This window comes from Sapajus apella, unplaced genomic scaffold, assembly GCF_009761245.1.
Source record: "Sapajus apella isolate SASKATOON/1434 unplaced genomic scaffold, GSC_monkey_1.0 scaffold125, whole genome shotgun sequence".
In the NCBI taxonomy this organism is placed as follows: domain Eukaryota; kingdom Metazoa; phylum Chordata; class Mammalia; order Primates; family Cebidae; genus Sapajus; species Sapajus apella.
The window spans coordinates 1,304,231-1,324,402 of NW_022437065.1; the positions used below are offsets into that span (position 1 = coordinate 1,304,231).

Sequence of the window (20,172 nt, forward strand, 5' to 3'; positions counted from 1 at the left end):
GTAGCATACTACAGATACTTTTTTGCACTTTGCTTTTTAAAAATGTTTACACATTTATAAAAAATACAATTACATTTGTTTTTATGCAAGTAAAAATTGTATATATTCGAGGCAAACTGTGATAATTTAATATGTGTGTATATTGTATACTGATTTCCATAGTCAAATTAATTAACACATTCATTATCACCCATAGTTACCATTTTGTGCATGCATGGAGAGGGTGGTGGTGAGGCCACTTAAAGTCTGTACTTTGCCTTTTTTACTTTTAACAGTTCATCCTGCAGATCATTTCATATCAGTTCATAGAGATCATCCTCCTTTTTTTAATAGCAGCTGGGTACTCCATCATGTAACTGTATCATAGTTTAGTTAAACATTCTCCTATTTATGGACATTTAGGTTGCTTCCAATATTTTGTAATTGCAAACTGTTTTTAATGAATAATCTTGTACATATGTATTTTTTTATTGGAGGTGTTTTCCTAGTGCAGATTCCTAAAAGTGGTATTCCTGGGGCAAATAGTATTTTTGTCCCTCCATTTGCTTGAAGAATTTCTAATGAGTATCAGAAAATAGCAGCTTTTCTTTGCAATTCTTTTCTCCTATGGTTTTGAGCAAAGCAAAACCGAATTTGTACATGAATATAGATGAAGACTTTTTCCAGTGTGTCTGTTGTTTCAAATACATTCCTCCTAATATCTAACTTTTATCCCTTGAGCATTACGTTTTTACTATCATTTCTGCTCTTTCTTTAATCATTTATTTTCATATAACTCATTACATATGTTCTGAAATATTCTCAATTCATAGCTTGAGCTAAAATTTGAGGTCCTCATTGAAGTATAATTATCTGTATTTCGTCTTTTTGTTGTCAAATTTAAAAATACAACAAAAACAAGGTTATGTTAGTGAGAAGTAGTCAAATGAAGACAATTATTTTTTCTTCTTAACTGCAATTCGTACCAAGTGTACTGAAAGAAAATTGGTATAAGGAAAAAAACCAGCTATGACTAGTCCTCCAGTAGCATGGAAAGTCAGACTTGCTCAAGTGGTGAAGAACCCTATGTTTGGTCTCAAATGGAACTTTGAATTGTTAAATTATTAAACACAAACTATCAAGTTGGAATCAGTGACCCAAAAGAATCAGTCTTGAGTGTCCCAGAGGCCTTTCTTACTCTCTGCCTTCTACAATTGCCTGTCCCTCTGCAGTACTAGAGAACACAGCCTGCTTTTTATCTGGTTAGTGGTTATTTTTATAACTCTGTAACTCTTTATGGGAGACTAATGCTCCTCTGAATTATATCTTGGAAATCAAATTTCCACTGGGGCATTTGCATCAAACTGCTCTTCTCACTGGCTGTTTGGTGCCAGATTTCCTTCCAAAATGACAGGTTGTGTGATCTGTGCTTTTACTGCCCTTTATTTCACAAAGTCATCTTTGATTTATTGTGTGTATCTGGGGGTAAGAGCACAGACGCAATGAGAAGCAAATGTCTTTATCTGCAGATAACAGCTTCCCTTATCTGCATGTTAAAATGGACAAGTGGTACTTTGCCCACTTGTGTGTCAGTTGCCTGCAAATGAAGCATTCTGTACCTTTCAGATGATTGTTATCTTTACTTCCTTAATGCTGCTAATGGTCACTTGAGAAAGAAGAAAAATACTCCCAAATCTGAGATCCTATTTGGAAAGCAGTACTGAGATCCTAATTACTTTGTTTTATTTTTCTTACAACACTAATAGACTTAGGCAGTAAAATGAATAGCATTGTCAATTCTAGACTGCTTTACATGTAGAACTGTTGATATTCTGAACGTTTACTTACTTTTTAATATGGTAACATATAACTTTAAACTGAAGTGCTTTTTAAAATCTAAGTAATTCTCATCTATTGGATGTAGGTCCATATTGAGGCTGATAAATTTCTTGGGGGAGCTCGTGATCTACACCCTTGCTACCCAAAGTCTATGCATTATCAGCATCATCTGGGAGCTAGTTAGAAATGCAGAATCCTCAGGTCTCACCTCAGACCTTCTGAACCAGAAGTTGCATTATTCACAAGTTCCCCGGGGGATTCAGGGGCACACTAAAGTTTGAGAAGCACTACCACAGAAGATGGAACATTTGTTTAGGAATCAGGTCATCTAGAATTCAATGCTGGTCCTTTTCATTCTTTTTTCGTGAAATAAGAACTTGCTTCTCAATTTTTCAAAGCTTTCATCTTCTTATATTTAAAACTGAGCTTTATCCAGGCTCATGGAAGATGAGCAAAGGGGTCATCTTGATATGAAGTCTGAAGAGACACTTTTGATCTAATTCTGGAAAAGAACAAAAGTAAAAATTTGACATTGTTAGTCTCTCTGTCCACCTACAAAAGTACTTTTTGAGGCCTCAAGGTAGGATATAATCTGTTGGAAATATGGTCAATTCTCATAATCTGTGGATTCTGTATTTGCAAATTTGCTGACTTGCTATAATAGCTGGCAATTTATGAAAACATACTTCAGTATTTGGAAGCTTTCTTGGGATGGAAGCAATATTCCAGAGAGGCTTTTCTCTTCCTATGGACAAGTTTTTATTCTTATAGGCATGGCACTTGAAACAATTGTACTGCAGTTACTTTTAGACCACCAATGTGTATGTTAAGCTCCTTTTTGTTGAGTCTTGTCTTCTTTTTAGTCAACTTGCTCTATAAATATCACAGAACTCTGTGTCCTCCTCTCCTGTATCCATGATCCATGCAACTGCTTCAGTCCAGGTCCACATCATGTATTGCTCGGATCCTAGACTAGTATTCTAACTGTTCTTATCCACAGCCCACTCTCCAGTGCCATCCATTTTGCAGTGTAGTAAATCTGATCCTATCCCTCCTCTGTGTGAAATCTCTAACTGGCTCCCTGGGAAAAAGCTGCTTTGGGACAAAGTTCAATATGCTCTAAGTTTTAACTCTTGATTTTCTTACCACTATGCTTGGAGACCACTGACCACTTGATAACTCTCCCACCTCTGTGCCTTTCCACGATGTCCCTCTGTTTAGTATACCCTTTTATTTTTCTTCTACCAGGAAGTTGATTCCGGGGCTAAGACTCTGCAAATTACGTCTTGTATTATTGTAGATTTTAAAAATTATTATTCTCCTGCTCCGTTAGGCAGTGAGAAGTTTAAGGAAAAGGAATGGTTTTGTTCAGCTTGGTGTCACTAGTGCCTTATATCTTGTATAGGAGTTTCTAGCCATGAGATCACTGGAAATGTTAAATAAATTGGAATTTGGGAGTGAGTCTAATTTGACTACTGTTATAACAAACTGACTTTGGATCAGCAGCCCTAATCTGCACCAGTTGTGATATCACTAATCTTTAAGAAAACCCAGTATAGAATCCACAATAAGCATTCAATCCTGGAAAATATGAAAAAAAAGGAAAGTGAATAAATTAGTTATAAAGTACAATAAAAACAGTAGCAACTTATTTTATATGGTCAATTGTCTTAAAACAAATGATACTTTGTGTAACATTTGTTTAAGAAGTAACAAATATAAAATAAATTAATGCAATAAAGTATTCATACTCTAAATTTTACTTCCTGCTTTCCTTGATTCATACAATGAGTAATATGCAGCAGTAGAAATGAATGAATTATTGTAATACACAACACTGTGGATGAATCTTATTAATATAATAAGTTAAAGTAAGTCACCCAGGATTGTATGACAGGAATGTATCAAAGTCAACACAATACTGGTTCTCGATAGAAGTTTTCCTGGAATGAGGGAAGCAGGGGAAGGGGATGGAGGTGACTGCATAGGGAGATGTAAGTTATTATCTATGTTCTAGTCTCTGAGTTAGGTAGTGGGTTCATGTGGGTATGTGCATATTAATATAATAAACACAAGAATGCCATGAGGAGTCCTCATGAATCAAGGATTTTGATTAATAGTATTTATCCAATTCTCTTTACCCAAGCTTCATACTTATTTTTTTTAAATCCTATTTGGAAATGTTAGGGGAGCTGCCACCTCTTTATCCTCTCTTGAATATGAATTAAGCACATATGTAAGAATTGTACATATTTTGTATGGGAAAGAAGGGAAACAAAATGATCAAATATAAAATGTAATATTAATGGTGAATTTAAAGACAATAGACATTATGAAAATGATAAAATAATGGCAACATTGCACAAATAGCCAGCCTGTTTTGAGTCAGTCAAGTGCTGGGGATGTGGAGATGAATTGCAATCAGGTTTAATGGAGTCCCCCATTTTGCAGTGCTTGCATTAGCTTGCCCTACATTTTCTTGGCAGCAGGAAGCAAGCAAAGGGCACTATTCAAAGAAAAGCAACTGTGTGAGACTTGTGAGAAAAATATGCATCCTGTTTCTTCCGTGTTCCATATCATAGAAAGAAAGCTTTGCCTTCCAATTTTGTGAGAAATACCCTTCATTTGAAAATGATTTTTACATTTCTCCCAGTAGCACTCCCATGCTCAATTTCTTGTCAATCCTACATTCTCTTTTCTGCTAGAATCCTTGAAATCTTTCTAGTAGCAGTTGGTGCAAGACAATGTGCATTTATTTTGGTGGCAGCCTTTTCTAGTTTTCCTGCCAGAATGTCTGCCTTCACAATGAACTAGTTTTAAGGCACTTTAGATTTCAGCTGATTTCCAGTATCAGAAGTGAACAGACAAAATTTTGAGAATGAAATCCCTTTTTAGGCAGAAACTTTAGTTACCCTCTTGGCAGAGTCCAGAGAGATGAATCAAGCATTGCTTGGATTCTCAAGTAATTTAAAAAATCATATCATGAGTATCTTCCTGTCTCCTTGGTGATATATAACCATTTTCCTCCTGGAAGAGCTTTTCCATATATTTTTAGTAACAGCAGGAGAGGATAGATATTTGGGTGAGCTGTGTACCCAGCTGGAAAGCCTAAACATACAAAGGGTCTTAAGTTTCCCTTGATCTTGTTTTTCTCCCCAACCCCCTACATTCTTTTTTTGTAAAGCACAGAAATGGAAGGCCCACTTGTGAAAAGCATCTCACTTTGGGCTTACTGACTGCCATTCACTTCTTTGGCCCTTTGTTCTGTTTCTTCTATCAGCAAGGGGAGCACATAAGCTCTGCCAGCTGTTTGTCACTTCCAGAGATATTATGCTGTTTCTGTCTTGTCTGTCCAGCCCAGCTAAGAGTGGAATCTTACAATTTGACAACCTATAAATAGGAGGCCTGAGAGGGTATAATTTAGCAATTGTTTTCCAAGCCTCATTTCTCTTGCCTACATAGCTAGCAAGTGTCATAAACTTATTGCTTGATTGAATTTGTGTAGTTTCTACAAAAAAGTGATGTTCTTTTCTTCCAACAAGCAGGAAAGATGCTTTATATTCTTTCTAATAGCAATGGGCATTACATTAGCACCTCCCTTTCAAGATCACATACCCAGGGCTTTGAATGAACTGTGGCTTTAGAATAAGATTTTTGAGATAGTGGTAGTGGTGTTTTCATGAAATAGGTTAACTTGTCTGTTTAAGCCAAACTGTGACCTCATGAACACCATCATCCAAAAAAACCAGCCAGCATTATATACACATTAGATTGAACTCTATAAATTTCCCTTCATTTAGGAAAGTCCCTTGAGAAGACGTTTGGTCTGCCCTTCCCAAGTCTCCTTTGCAGAAGGTGTCCCCTCATGAATACCGCAGCATAGGGATCAATACTACAGGGTAAAGTATAGAAGACCATGATACTCTGAAATAGGCATGGAAACTGTATGTGAAAATATGCAGTTGTTAATAAGCAGGGATACTTCTCTTTCTGGAAGTACATATCATATAGGGTATATCATACAGATAGGATGATATTATTTTGGGACTTAGCTAATTGCATAAAACTGCTCAAACATGAGTCAGGGGAGTCATTCCTAAGAACACAATGGTAGAGACTGTGGCCCCTGCCATGGGTTAAGTATAGTTGTGGGAGAAGCCCCAGAATAGAGACTCTACAGATGTATCTTAAAGGGTGTTTTACTAAAAGAATTTCCATTTAAAAACTTGTAAAATTTACATTAAATAAATATAAATGCAATTAGTAATTATGGAAATTGGCATAAACCATCTACCATTTAATTTATCCCCATTGACACAAATATGTATCCTTCATGTTTTTCCTCTAACTGAGCATTAAAATGTTTTATGTTTTTGTGTGTGTTTTGAAGATACACTGGCCACATAGCACTTCATTGAACTGAATTATAAGATACATTTACTGGTAAGGGAATGTGATTAGCTATTGTTATATTAAAATCCGTCCCCAAACTTAGCAGCTGAAGACAATCATTTATTTGTTCACAATTAGGTACGTTGGTATAGGCTAGGCTCAACTGGGATGACCCATATCCATTCCACATGGTGTCATCTAGGCCTACTCATGCATTTGGGCCTTAGCTGGGGTGGAGCACTACATTCTCTCCCATCTTTTAGGAGGCCAGCCTAAGTTTTGCACATCATAGCAGACGAGTTTACTCAGGAATAATGAACAAGCACTCTTCATGCTTCTATCTATATAACATTGGCTTATGTCTCACTGGCCAAAGCAAGTCACATAACCAAGCTCAGTGTCATTGTGGGAGGGGAGACTACGCAAGAGCTTACATATGGGGAGGTGTGACTTACTGGGATTGTTAATGTAGTCATCCCCCACAGTGGACATTTTAGTTGCTAAATGCTTTTACTATAAAATGAAAGCAATACTACTAGTTGCTGTGATGAGGTATGAGAGCTGAGCATGAAGAAAAAACAAGTTTCTGCAGTAGTATGATGTATGTGCTTTCTGAATGAGTAATTATAGGGCAGTCTGACACAGGAATTTTTATGATAAGTGTCTTAAGTATAATACTTAATCACTTTTGTGTATTTTTGAAAAATCATCGATGGCAGTGAATAAATATAAATAGACTAGTCTTCATAAAAATGAAGTCTCATATGGCAAACAGCATAAATAAACAAGGAAAACACAAGCTGGGAAAATTATTGATAATAGACAAAGGCATAGTATTTCTAACAATTAACAAGAAAGACAAATATGCCAATAGAAAAATCAGCAAAGGTTATGAATGGGATATTTACAAAGAAGAAATATAAATATGCACATGGCTGCCAATAAACATCCAAGAAAACATTCAATTTACCAGTAATCAAAGGCAAACAAAAGTTTCTGACAAATCTCAATTCTTTATATACTTTCATTGCACTTACATAATATAAAAGCAGGGTAAGAGAATGGAGAGGTGGGCGGGAAGAGTTGCAACTTTAGAGAAAGTAGGGAGGGAAGGCCTCTTAAAGGTGATAACATTGAAACAAGGCCTGAATGCAGTGAGGGCACAGGCCATGTGCTCCAGAAGTGTTCCAGGCTGAGGGAAGAATAATGACAAGGTTCTTAGGTGGTACCAAGCAGTGAGAAAGCCAGCTAGCATGTGACTGCAACCACTTGCGCTGAGTATTCGGGAATAAGTTGATATTCTGTACTACTTAATTATTCAGATAGACACATTCAGTGTGATAAGCAAACAAGCAGATGTTGCAACCCACAGAATGGGAGAAATTTTTGCAAATCATGTATCTGAAGAGGAGCTTGTATCAACAATATATGAAGGATTCTTACAAGTCAACATTAAAAAGGCAAATAATTCAATTAAAAATGGGCAAAGAATCTAAATAGACATTTTTCTAGAGTAAGTATACAAAAGGTTAATAAACCCAGAAAAATACATGTTATCATCAACCATTGGGAAAATGTGAATCAAAACTACAGTGAAATACCACTTAATGCTCACTAGAATGTCTATAATAAAAAAGAAGCATTGGTAAGGATGTGGAAATTTTGGAACCCTTCTAAATTGCTGGTGGGAATGTAAAATGCTGCAGTCACTTTGGGAAACAGTCTGACATTTCCTTACGTGATTAAACATAGAGTTACCATGTGATCCAGTAATTTCACTCCTAAGTTTATACCCAATAGAATTGAAAACATATTTTCTTACAAACACTTGTGTATAAGTGGGCATTTGGGGGCATTATTCATAATAACTCAAAAGTGGAAACAACCCAAATGTCCATCAACTGATAAAAGGATAAATAAAATGTGATATATACATCAATGGAATATTATTTGGAAATTAAAAGGGGTGAAGTACTGATTCATGTTATATAATGGATGAGCTAGTCACAAAAGATCACATATTATATGATTCCATTTGTATAAAATGATCCAGAATAAGCAAGTCTATAGAGCCAGAAAGTAAATTAGTAGTTGCCTAGGACTAGAGGATGTGGGGCGAATTGGGAGCAACAGTTAAGGTATGTTAAGGTTTCTTTAATGTTAAATAAACATATATCAATGTGTTATGAATTTAATATTTTAAAAGGGATTAGAAATTAGACTAATTCCCTTGAAAAAATAAATTCTTAATACATTAATATATTTTATGTAACATTAGGTGGAGACTAGAATTACAAAGAGGCAGGACCTAGCCCAACTTGGAGGTGAAAGAGTTGAAAAATGTAAAAGGTAAGACATCAGTTGGATTTGGTCTTGGTACCCAGATAAGCCAGAGCTACAGCCTGCTTCAAGGTATTAGGTCAGAGTTTTCTAGGATAGTAGCTGATGTAGTAAGTATGATCTCTTCATCTTGGAATCCTGAATCCTAAGTCCATAATATTGATAACTTACAACTGGGAGGTGATGAATGCAACACAAGACATCCACCCTCAACATTTCTGCCACACCAGAAGCTACTGCTATGATTCCCATACCTAATGTGGCTCCCTTCATTAAGGTGTACTTAAATTGGAGGTTGAACTTTTTTTCCAGTGGAAGCATTTTTTTTTTTTTTGAGACAGAGTCTCATTCTGTCACCAGGCGCCAGGCTGGAGTGCAGTGGCACAATCTGGGCTCACTGTAACCTCCGCCTCGCGGGTTCAAGCAATTCTCCTGCCTCAGCCTCCTGAGTAGCTGGGACTACAGGCACACGCCACCACACCCAGCTAATTTTTGTATTTTTAGTAGAGACGGGGTTTCACCATGTTGGCCAGGATGGTCTCGATCTCTTCAACCTCATGATCCGCCTGCCTTGGCCTCCCAAAGTGCTGGGATTACAGGCTTGAGCCACCGTGCCCAGCCAAGCATTTTTAAATTAGATTTTTTAATAATGTCAGCTTTATTGTAAATCTATTTTGATTAGACATTTAAGACCATTTATAACATTGTTTAATGAGGAAATGTGTCCAGCTTTCAAACAAAAGATTTAGAAATGATCTTTTGGAAATGCATATTTTTTGTGAGCTAAAACTGCCTACATTTCAGAGCTCCTCTCTGAGTCTTGGTGTGGATGTAGAGAAGGACAGTCTGAGAAAATAAGATAAGGGAGTCCAGTTCTTCTTTTACATATAGTCAAGTTCCTATTCTAGCATTTGCTGCTCTGATTTTCTGAGAACTACTTTAGAAATCTGCACTTAGCTTCTTAGATATGATTTGCATGCAGTTGACACCCCAGAACTCACATGTATGATGAATTTCATTAATCTAGTGATTTGTTAAAAGAGTTTGAATTAAATACTCCTTCATGCTCCAGAGACTGCATTTGGGCTGCTTTGTATTGGTTGCCACAGTTTCTTTAAGGATAGTGATGTAAAAACCAAAAGACAGCTAGGAATGAAAGATAATTCAAAGACCTGTGGGTACATTACAGATCTTGAAACCAAAGAGTGTAGCTTTATTTAGATGTCTCATCACTTTTTTTCCCCTCTCTCTATTTTTCTGAAGACAAATGATAATCTCACTGTGCTTCAGTTTCTTACTCTATAATAGTAGTTTTCACTTAGTTGAGCCTCAAGCACCTGGAGAGCTAGTAAACATGCAGGTACCCGGACCCAAAACTCAGAGCTGCTAATTGAGTGAGCCTGTCGTAGGACTGGAGAATCTGCAATTCTAACAAGCATCCAAGCAGTACTGCTGCTGCTAGACCAGTGAGCACACTTTTCATAGCATTCATCTGTAATATTTAGAAAGCTACTTTCAACTCTAATTTTCTATAATTCCGTGATTTCATGTTCTGACATCTGAGGCATCTGTGTGAGATCAGAGGTGAGCACTGACGATTGAACTTGTCCAACCATTTTTAGGACTCACCTTCTTCCTGATCCTGCAGAAACCAAAACGTAGCTATGTTTAGTGTCTGCAGAAAGACTGGTCTCTGGTCTAGTTTTAGCCTTGAGAAGAAAAAAACAAAGGTGGGAAAGAGAAGAACCAATTCTGAGTTAGAATTAAGATTATCAAATGAGTATTGAATGGGTTCAAAGCTGTCTTTTTGTTTCCCAAGTACCCCCAAACTCTAGAATCCCTTGAATCTTTCCTGATTTAGCCTGGCCCCTGGTAGGAATGGACTCCAGCCTTTAGGAAATATGAGGAAATAGGAGAAATAAAGCAAAGGGGAGGGAGATTAGAGTGTTGTAAGAAGTAAGTCTAAGTAAATTGGGGACACTAAGCTTTCAGTTCCATTAAACATCTGTTTCCTTTGGGCAGTTCACACTTCCAGAAGAGTTCTTGAGATGCCATTTAAAGAAAAAAAAAAACAGTAGTGTTATAGCTCTTTTAGAATTTGTCTAGCAGGCTTTCTGGTTTTTACCAGAAAGTTCCCTGCCAAAAAAAAAAAAAAAAAAAATTAAAAAAAAAAGTGAGATAACTGAACTGTTAACATATACCAAAGTTAGGGTCTTGAGAACCTAAGATTTTAAAACACTTGACGGCTGACTCCAATCCAATGGGGGTAGCCCTCACTTCAGAAGACAGTATTTGGTTTAAGTGAGGCAGTTCCACTGCCTTTGTTTTCTGGCCATTTCTTAGTGGTTAAGAACTACGTGGTAAATTTCCTTGGTGCCATTGCTGAACTTATTTTAGACAACTCTTAAGAAATGTGGAAAAGTTGAAAAGTGGTCTGTTTTCCTTCTTTATTTTATATATATAGTATTATTCAATGTGTCTTTATTACATTTTATTTTTAAAATTTTAGCTATTTTGTTCATTTTATTGTGCTAGCCATACATAATTGAATAATTAAAAATTACTGCCTGAAAGAAAATTTCCCACAGTCCCATTAATCAGAGATAACTTCCTTTAACATTTTGCTGTGTATCATTCCATATATTTTTTCAGTGATTAGTATCCTTATTTTCCACAAAATGGAGACCTGCTATCCAATAGCTTAACCACTTTTTCCTGATAACATTATCACAGATGTTTTCTCATTTCACTCAATATTTTGCTATGCCACAGGACCCCATTGTATGAATATACCATCCTCTAGGTAATCAGTGCCCTTTTGCTATTAAGCAATGTTACGATGACCTTCCTTGGACGTGCATTTTTCACATGAGTGTCCATTACTTCCCAAGGATAAATCCTTAGAAGCTGAATCCTGGGTTAGAGGATAAACACTGTGTAAATGCTTTTGATACGCAGTACCAAATTGCCCTGTAGAAATGAGCCTGTTTACACACGCTCTCAGCAGTGTCTGATGAGTAATCTGCATGTTTCAAAATGAGCTTTCAATATTTTTAAGAAGCGACTTCTTGACATTAGTGAATTTAAGTTTTGAATGAAAGCATTAGCAAGCTGAATGTATATGAAGTGGTATTGGGGAGTATTATTTGGAGCTGTCTCTCTTCATACAACCTTTCTGCAGCATTATTGCACTGCCTCAATAATAAATCAGTTCCATTATTGGTGGAAGATAATCAGAGAGACTCTGAAATGTTTACCATCAGGTTTCCTTTGTGTTTAGGAGCCACATGTATGAAACTGTTTTTCCTCAAATACTATTTTATATTTATCTCTGTATTTGAAAAGCTTGTGCAGCCAAGTGTCTGTGCTCAAATTTCAGGACTGCATTCAGTTTTGATTTCCTGTTTTAAATATTTTTTGAATTAATAAACTTCTGTACATGGCGCTTGGCATGCAGCTTTAAATATATATATATATATTTAAATATATATATATTTGAAAAAATATATATATTTAAATATATATAAATATATATATTTAATATATAAATATATATTAAATATATATATTAATTTAATATATTAAATATATATTTATATATATATTTATATATAAATATATATATTTAAATATGTAAAATATATATTTTTTCAAATATATATATATTTAAAGCTGCATGCCAAATATATTTTTTTTTTAAGTAAGAAAAATCCAAGGACCTCTGTCTCCTACAAGGCTACAGAGAATCTTTGAAACAATATTCCTTTATCTTCTAAGTGAGACAGTGACATACTCCTTTGAAAATAAAAATTTGGAATTCTAAAGCTATTCTTGCCAATTCCTGCAAATCCAGTGCTCAGATTTCACACCAGGTTATTAACAATGACATGGATGTCTGAAATGATGGAGAGAGGGGTGGACACAGCAATAAAGAATGTCACTAGGTTATGTTAAATTTCCCTCTTGGACCTCAAAAAATGCCCGTTTGGCCAGAGCTGGATAAAGTTCCATTATAAAAATAAGAGGGCATACAAAAAATCAGAGATTTTTTGTGCTAAAAGTGTACAATTGGCATTCCAAAGAAAGTTTTATCTGATTGTGAATTATTTGGGGTTCTTGACAGAAACTGGCTTGACAGTTTACCCAACAAACATTACTAAGGCATGTTCTATGTCATATCTATTGTTTTAAGCATTGTATAAATATCAACTAATTTAATACCATTCTGTGAGCTATGAGTACTCATATTAGCCCATTTCACAGATAAGGAAACTGAGGCACAGAGCAGTTATATAAGTTGTCCAAGATCACTCAGCCAGTGAGTAGCAAAGCCAGCAGCCAAACCCAGGCAGCCTAATTCAAGATTCTGTGCCCTTAATTACTTAGCTATGCTACATGGCATATATAAACATACACATAGTTACAGCAGTGATGGTTTTTAGGAAATGTTAGCTTATATTTTCGACAGGAGGAAACTGGTCACTATTATTCTCTGATAGACCATAGTTCTCACCTTTGACTGCACATTAGAATCACCTGGGGAGCTTTCAAAACTCAAGTAACCCAGGCCATATCCCTGACCTAGTAAATCATTCTTGGAAGGTAAGACACAAACACCAATAGTTTTTAAAGCTCTCCAGGTGATTCCAGCGGGCAACCATGGCCGAGAAGCTCTAATCTGGGAGGAGTCATTACTGATGGCCAGTACTTTATCAGAAACGTCTGAGGAAAAAGAGTACTGTGGCCATATCTTGATTCACTTCACTGAGTCTTCTAAGAGTTGAGCCTATTCACAATGGAGCAATCTTCTTCAAGTGGAGGCAGTTTAAGTCTGGGAAAAATTATTCTTTCTGGAGATTCTGGTTCCAGTGATATTTTAGAAAAGTCAGGGTGTAAATCCATTGGTGTTAATGTAACGTAGCCAGCTGTTTCACCTTATTAGTCAGGTAAGTGGAATATAATGATCTTACTCAATCAGTGCCGAGTTGCTTTCGATTGTCTGCATCTGAATTTTGAGGTGAATTCCAAATGAGGTAAGAGAAAATTGGTGGGTAGGGAAGGCAGGCCATGTGTCAGCCAGATGGCTAAACAGCATGAGCATCTTCAAACTTCTGTGAATTCTATAGAATGACTTCCTTCTTTCTTTGACTAGACACAGAAGGGAAACATTCAGCACATGAGAATTTGGAAAGAGTTTTTCTGTGGGAGCAGCTTAGTGAAATTGAATAGCAAGATGTCTTTCAAGGACAGTGACTTTTAGTCGTGGTGGTATGCACACGTAGTGTTTAAGGAAATCAACCAAACATGGGTTAGTAGTTAACGAGAAACATTTCTGCTACTTTATCTGAATCATGCTAGGAAAGTGAACCTGTTGTCTGGGGTATTTATTTTGGAATTACCAGTTTGTTCAAACAAGACTAAGTCATGTTGGTGAAATGGTGAGAACAATTTCTTTTGGCTAGACACTTCAGTTTTTCTCTGAAGCCTGTCAGCTTCCAGGAATCCCCACTAGTTGAGGAGCATTAGGGCATTTCTCATGGCTGTACATGAAAGCTAATTACAGAGGGTCTTGTTTTTGTTTGTTCCTGCCATAAAATGTCTTCTTTTATGACAAAAAGCGAAAAAAAGAATTGCTTTTTGTGACTACTGTCTTGGGCTGTATGAAAGGATCGTGATGGTGGGAATACTGCTGTTATGGGGAACAGAGACAAATGGTACAGATTCTTGTACTCTTGATAACATAGACTGTGACCCAAATCATCTTGTAAATTGCAAAATGTATTGTAAATACAAAAGAATATTTAGTAGATATAGGTACAGTATAAAGAATAATTTAAAAATACTCATGGGCCCACACGTCCAGTTTAAGAAATGGAAAAATAGTTCCTTAAAGACCATTCCTCTGTTCCCTTTCCCAGTTGCATTATATTCCCTCCCTCCAGAGATAACCACTACCCTGCCTTGTCACTCATTTTCTTCCTTATCTTTTAGCACCCCCAGTTATGTATGTATCCCTAAACAATATATTGCATGGTTTTGAAAACGAAGCAGCAAGCACAAACCTAGCTGTGCAAGGAAAGAGACATTGGTTTTGTTTGATGAAGTTCCTAAGAGAAGGTAAGCCCAGTCAGGTCTCTGGGAGAAATCTGGCCTCTGCTTTCAGAACTTATTGTGGGGAAGTTGGTGGGCAAGGCCATGAGTAAATCTGAGGAAAAATGGGGCTCCTGATAGGCAGGACATTTGACAACACTGTAGTGTGGGATGAGTACTTAGTGCCCAGCAGGAATGTGGTGCCGGTGGGGAGGGGGCACAGGCTGCTCTGCATTGCCTGCTCTTCAGCTCTTTGATGCCTGCCTCCAGTTCTCAGATGGCTGTCTTGGAGTGAAATGAAAGTCCTTTGCTGGTCTAGGCAGCGGAGAAGTACAGGAATCTCCTCAGCCCATGGCCAGGAAAAGCAAAATAGAAGAAGCTGGATCCAGCTCACCTCATCATTTTCAGGTTTAATGGCAGCAGGCATCTTGTGATGAAAGTTCTCAGTGTGGACTGGGCGTGGTGGCTCACGCCTGTAATCCCAGCACTTTGGGAGGCTGAGGCAGGCGGATCACGAGGTCAGGAGATCGAGACCAACCTGGCCAACATGCTGAAGCCCTGTCTCAATTGAAAAAAAAGAAAGTTCTCAGTGTGCCCCTCTCTTGAGTCATGTTGCACCAATCTGGACTGATTGTCTTCTTTTAGTACACAGCTGTCATCCGGAGCTTCCCTTGGCCTCTCTCCTGAGTTAGAGCTTCTTGTCTTTTTATGTCTTCTGTTTTGCTTGCTAGTTTTAGTGGAGCACTTCCAGTAACTTAGTGAGAAAGAGGATAAGGGAGGTAAATTTTTTGAAGCTTTGCATACCTGAAAATGTCTATTCTACTATCATATTTGATGGGAGGGAGTTAGGGTGTATAATTCAAAGCTCTAAAGGAAAATTAATACATTAATCTGTTGTCTCCTATTTCTACTGTTGCTGTAGAGAAGTATGAAGCCATTCTGATGCCTGATAGGATACTTAGGACCTGATTTCTTTTTCTCTCTGCAAGTTTGTAAAGTCTTTTTTTCCCCAAGGATCTGAAATGTCACACTAATGGGCCATAACATGGGTTTGTTTTCAACCACTATGCTAGACATTCTATGACATACTATGTGCCATTTCATTCTGATACTTCTTCAGTTTTGGGAAATTATTTTTGAAACATTTCTTTTATTCTCTATTTTTCTTTTCATTCTGTAACTAACACTCAGGAGCTAGAATCTCCATAGCAGTTATCTGATTTTTTGTTTTCTCCTATTTTTTAATCTATTTGTATTTGCTCTGATTTGAAGGTGATATCTTCTAACACTTCTCTTATTTTTGATTTCTCATGATAATTTTCAATTCCAAAAATGTTTGTCTTGGTTCTTTAATTTCCTGTGTTAAAAAAATAATTTTCTTATTTTATGGATGTGGTATCTTACGTCTCCAGGATATCATTGATATATATTTGCTTAATTTTCTCCTAGCTGTATAGTCTCTGTTCTCAGTGCTCTTTGTTTGCTTATTTTGATCTGTCTTTCTTGGTAGAGGCTTTTCTCAGATGTCTGGTAATCCATGGTTTCTTGGGAACTGGAAAGCTGCCATGAAGCTAAGCAGGATGGTGGAGCTTGTTGAATTGTTTTTGCTATAGGGTGACCTGGGTTGGGCATTTGTTGAGAAATATCTGTGACAGTATCTTTAGGTCTTTCACCTTGGCTCATTAGATGCCCTAGAGAAGGCTTCAAGTTTCCTGCAGGAAGGGTAGGTCTGGTGTTTAGCCTGGGAGCTTCTTGGGGAAAGAGAACTTGAGGGCAGTGTCTCTGGATTCAGGATTCAGTAGGCATCTGGTCACTCAATGGCCCTATTTTCATTAGAATACACATGGCCTGTGCATGCCTCCCAAGATACATACTCTATGTTTTACCTTCTTTAGGAAATAAGCCTCTGGATATTTTCCTGGCTGGGGAAAGTGCAGTCCCTCTTTCCCCAGAATGGAATGGAAAGGGGAGCTAGACATAACACCTTTTCAGATGCCTTGCTTTCCAGCCTCTGCACGTTTGACACCCCCTTAACCCTCAGTACCAGAAGAGCTTGGTGCCCATTTTGAACTTTGCTTACTGTTGGTTTGAGATCTTTTTTTCCCTTGCCTGCTGAGTTGGTTACCACTCATCTGTCTGCTTTAGAGCTTTCAAAATGTTGTTCTTATTGTCCCATCTCCTGTTCTCCTGAATTTGTCTTTTAAAAAACAATTCCTTTACATGGTTTTTATTGGGTTTCAAGAGAGTGAAATTAGATGCATGTATTTAGTCCACCGACTTAATCTGGTTTTGTTTGTTTGTTTGTTTTACGCTATTGAATCCAGTACATTTTTTGACTATTCAAAGCCCAAGGTTTCTGACCATTTATGGAACACCTTTGGGCCAGGTGCTGTTGTTGAATTCTTTTCATGTGTAGAGATGCAAGTAGGAATGGATATTATCCTTAGTTTACAAAAGACAAATTGAAACTCAGATTAAGCAGTGCATCCAAGGTCACTGCTAAAAAGTGGCAGCGCTGGGATCTGAATGCAGTCCAAGATTTGGGTTTTGAAACCCTGAGAAAGTTTTTACCAAGTCCAGCTCTTCCCATACACCAGCGGCCAACTTGAAATAATGCCTGTGAATCCTATTAAGATCTCTATGAGTTAATTGGACTTTGAAGGAGAAAACTATTCTGACATGTTTTGAGTTGCGTAACCTTTCTTGGGCTTTTACAAAGTGAATGGGGCACCCACAAAGTGTGAGAAGCACCTGCTTTCCCCAGCTGCAGGGACTCTCGCCTCCCTGCTAGCTTGGTGTGTGGCTGAAGGTCATTCATGGGCGCTGTTGTGCCGTCTGTCTGGAGAACAAAGCATGCATGGTTTTCTGGCCCACCCAGTAGAATGTGTGTCTTATGGGGGATATTGTACAGTAATGAAGGAGTTGTTTTCTATATGGCCACAAGGCTAGGTAACTCATTACCTATTCAGTGTCATGAGCATCAACATCACATTTCCCTATTGAGAGTTTTGCTTTTTTTTTTTTTTTTTTTTTTTGCAACAGTATGAAGCCATTGATTGGCAAAATGAATACAGCCATAAATGGGAGCTGTACAGTCTTTACAGATTTAATTATTCTTTTTTTTGTAAACCTTTGTCAAACCAAATTGTTCCAAATTATGTATCAAAAACTGTTTGTTTTCAGCACTAAAGAGCTGTGTATAGCCTTAAGTATGGACTGGGTAGATTTGAATATTAGAGTATTAGAAATATTGCTAAACAATGAAATCTTTTTTCCCCTCGAGTGTTGAAGAGTGTTATCATCCTTATAACAGGTTTCAGCTTCAGTGAGCTTTCTAAGCATGGCTGCTTAGTTAAGAACACAATTCTGTTTATATTCTTTTTCATAACTATAGCTAGTCCTTTTCCTACAAGAATAGAATATAAAATACTTACACATAGCTGAAAATAAGCTTTATTTTCCCCAATGCAAAGTCCTATCAACCTGCCTCTGCCTAGGAAACCTTGAAATGAGCTGGGGTTCCATTTTCATACAGCGTTTCAAGCCAAATTATTTTTAGTTTCTATAGAGAGAACTCTTTTCATTTAAAGGGATTAAAAGAGCACTGGACCAATTTAAGCTGGTTTAAAATGCACATTTGGGGCCTTTTAATGTCCTCTCAAGGTTTTTTTTTTTTTTAAAAAAGAACATTATAAGGACACTCCATAAACTGCATTACTGTATTGTTTTTCAGATTTAACTAGGGCTTTTACCTAGAGGAGAAAATGATGGGTAACATATCCCATGAGTATTTTATTTGAGAGAAATAAAATGCTTAAAATATTAAAATATTTTAATTTATTTTTAACACTTTTTAATCATGAGGATATCATCTCTTCCATTGTTGCCTAAAGAGAAATATTTAGGTGTCTCATAGTAGAAAAATCTGCTATTCTAAAGCCAGATTTTGAATCCCATGAGAAATTTAGAAGACCTCACGAAGGCAGACCTGTGATTTTGGGGTCACCATCACTCTACACAACCTCGCACAAAAGAGTATGACTGGAAGGAAAACTGGACTTTGGAGTCAGATCTAGGTTTCAATCCTGTCTCTACCTTGCATTATTGAAAAAGTCATTTGAACTCTCTGGGCCTGTTTCTGCATCATTTAATGGGGTTAATTTGCAGCTTGTGTGACTATTGTAAGGTTTAGAGAGAATGCACATTAGAAGCCTACTGCAGCAACTGGTGTGTAATTGGGGGCTCTGATCATAGTCATAGCACTAATTGATAGCGTTTAGTACTTGTTAGCTTCTGTTCCAAGAGTTTTATGTGTATTAACTCAGTGAAGCCTCACAACAACTCTCAAAGGTAGGTACTATATTAGTAGCTCCACTTGACAGATGAGAAAACTGAGGTACAGAGAGTGTGCCCAGGGTTATACAGCTATTAAGTGGTGGAGCTGGGCTTTAAATTTACAAAGACCAGAGCCTCTTTCTCAACTTCTATGCCTTAACTACTACACAGAGGTGGCTGATAATGATGTTCTGGATCGTGGTCATCTGCAGGGCAGGGTTCCTGCCTCATTCATCTATGGCAGGGGTGTCTAAGGGCGAGAGAACAGTCATGGATTCTTAGTTTCTGTTTCTGATTGGCCAGTAAAGCCCCTTCCTCATCCCTCTTTTCCGCTTATCACCAAAGACAGAAACTAAAAACCATTGCTTCAGGCTGCTAAAAGCCTAAAAACAAAACAGAACAACAACAAAATAAGGTCGGCTGGACAAGCTTATCTATGGGGGTACCCATTGCCTGCTATAGGTGGTGGTAGGTTCTCCATAAGTGCTTGTTGAATGAATGTGTGAAGCACTCTCCATAGCTTACTGAGGTGGACCACTCTTGTTACATGAAATATATTTTTCCTCAGAGCCACTGTATGCAATTTCCCTGAGCCCCTATGAGCCTCCTCTCACCTTTGAGTGCTGGTACCATATGCAATGCTGGAATTTCCACTGAGCTTTCCATGGCATGGCCAACCTGTCCACAATTGCCTTGCGGTGACTCAAAGATTTTCTTGATGAATATTGACTTTGAAAGCTGTTTCACTAGAGCAGGAGTTGGCAGAATTTTTCCATAAAGAACCAGTTAGCAGGGTCTCTGTCACAACTATTCCACTAAAGCTCGAAAGCAGCCACAGTGTCTGTGGCTGTGTTCCAATTAAACTATCTACAAAGAGCGTGGCTGGTTGCATTCAGCCCGAGAGTGCTGGTTTTCCCACTTGGTCGTGCTGAAGAATCATCTTTTTTAAATAGAGATTCCTGGGCCTATCTGTTAAACGATACTATTCAGAAAAGGCAAAATCATTACTTTCATACAGATAAGGATAAACATGTTTTAAAGCTTTCATTTGACTCACGTGAGAGAACCTGGCGGAAGTTATAAGCAGTTCAAAGGGAAAAAGTCAAAAAGCACAAATTTACATTCAGTAAAGGAATAAAATTGCAAATGGAAGCAAAACTGATTTTTTCCCCTAAAGGGGGAGGGAAGTCAGGCACA

The 20,172-nt window shown here is 37.4% G+C and overlaps 1 protein-coding gene and 1 non-coding gene across 2 annotated transcripts in view; both read left to right on the forward strand.

The window, feature by feature from the left end:
* TSPAN7 (tetraspanin 7) overlaps positions 1-20,172 on the forward strand; it is a 124,471-nt gene that overhangs the window by 32,287 nt on the left and 72,012 nt on the right. The window lies entirely within an intron of this gene.
* On the forward strand, positions 10,626-10,687 carry LOC116539080. Its single transcript, XR_004263913.1, has one exon. It is a non-coding gene; the product is annotated as a U7 small nuclear RNA (small nuclear RNA).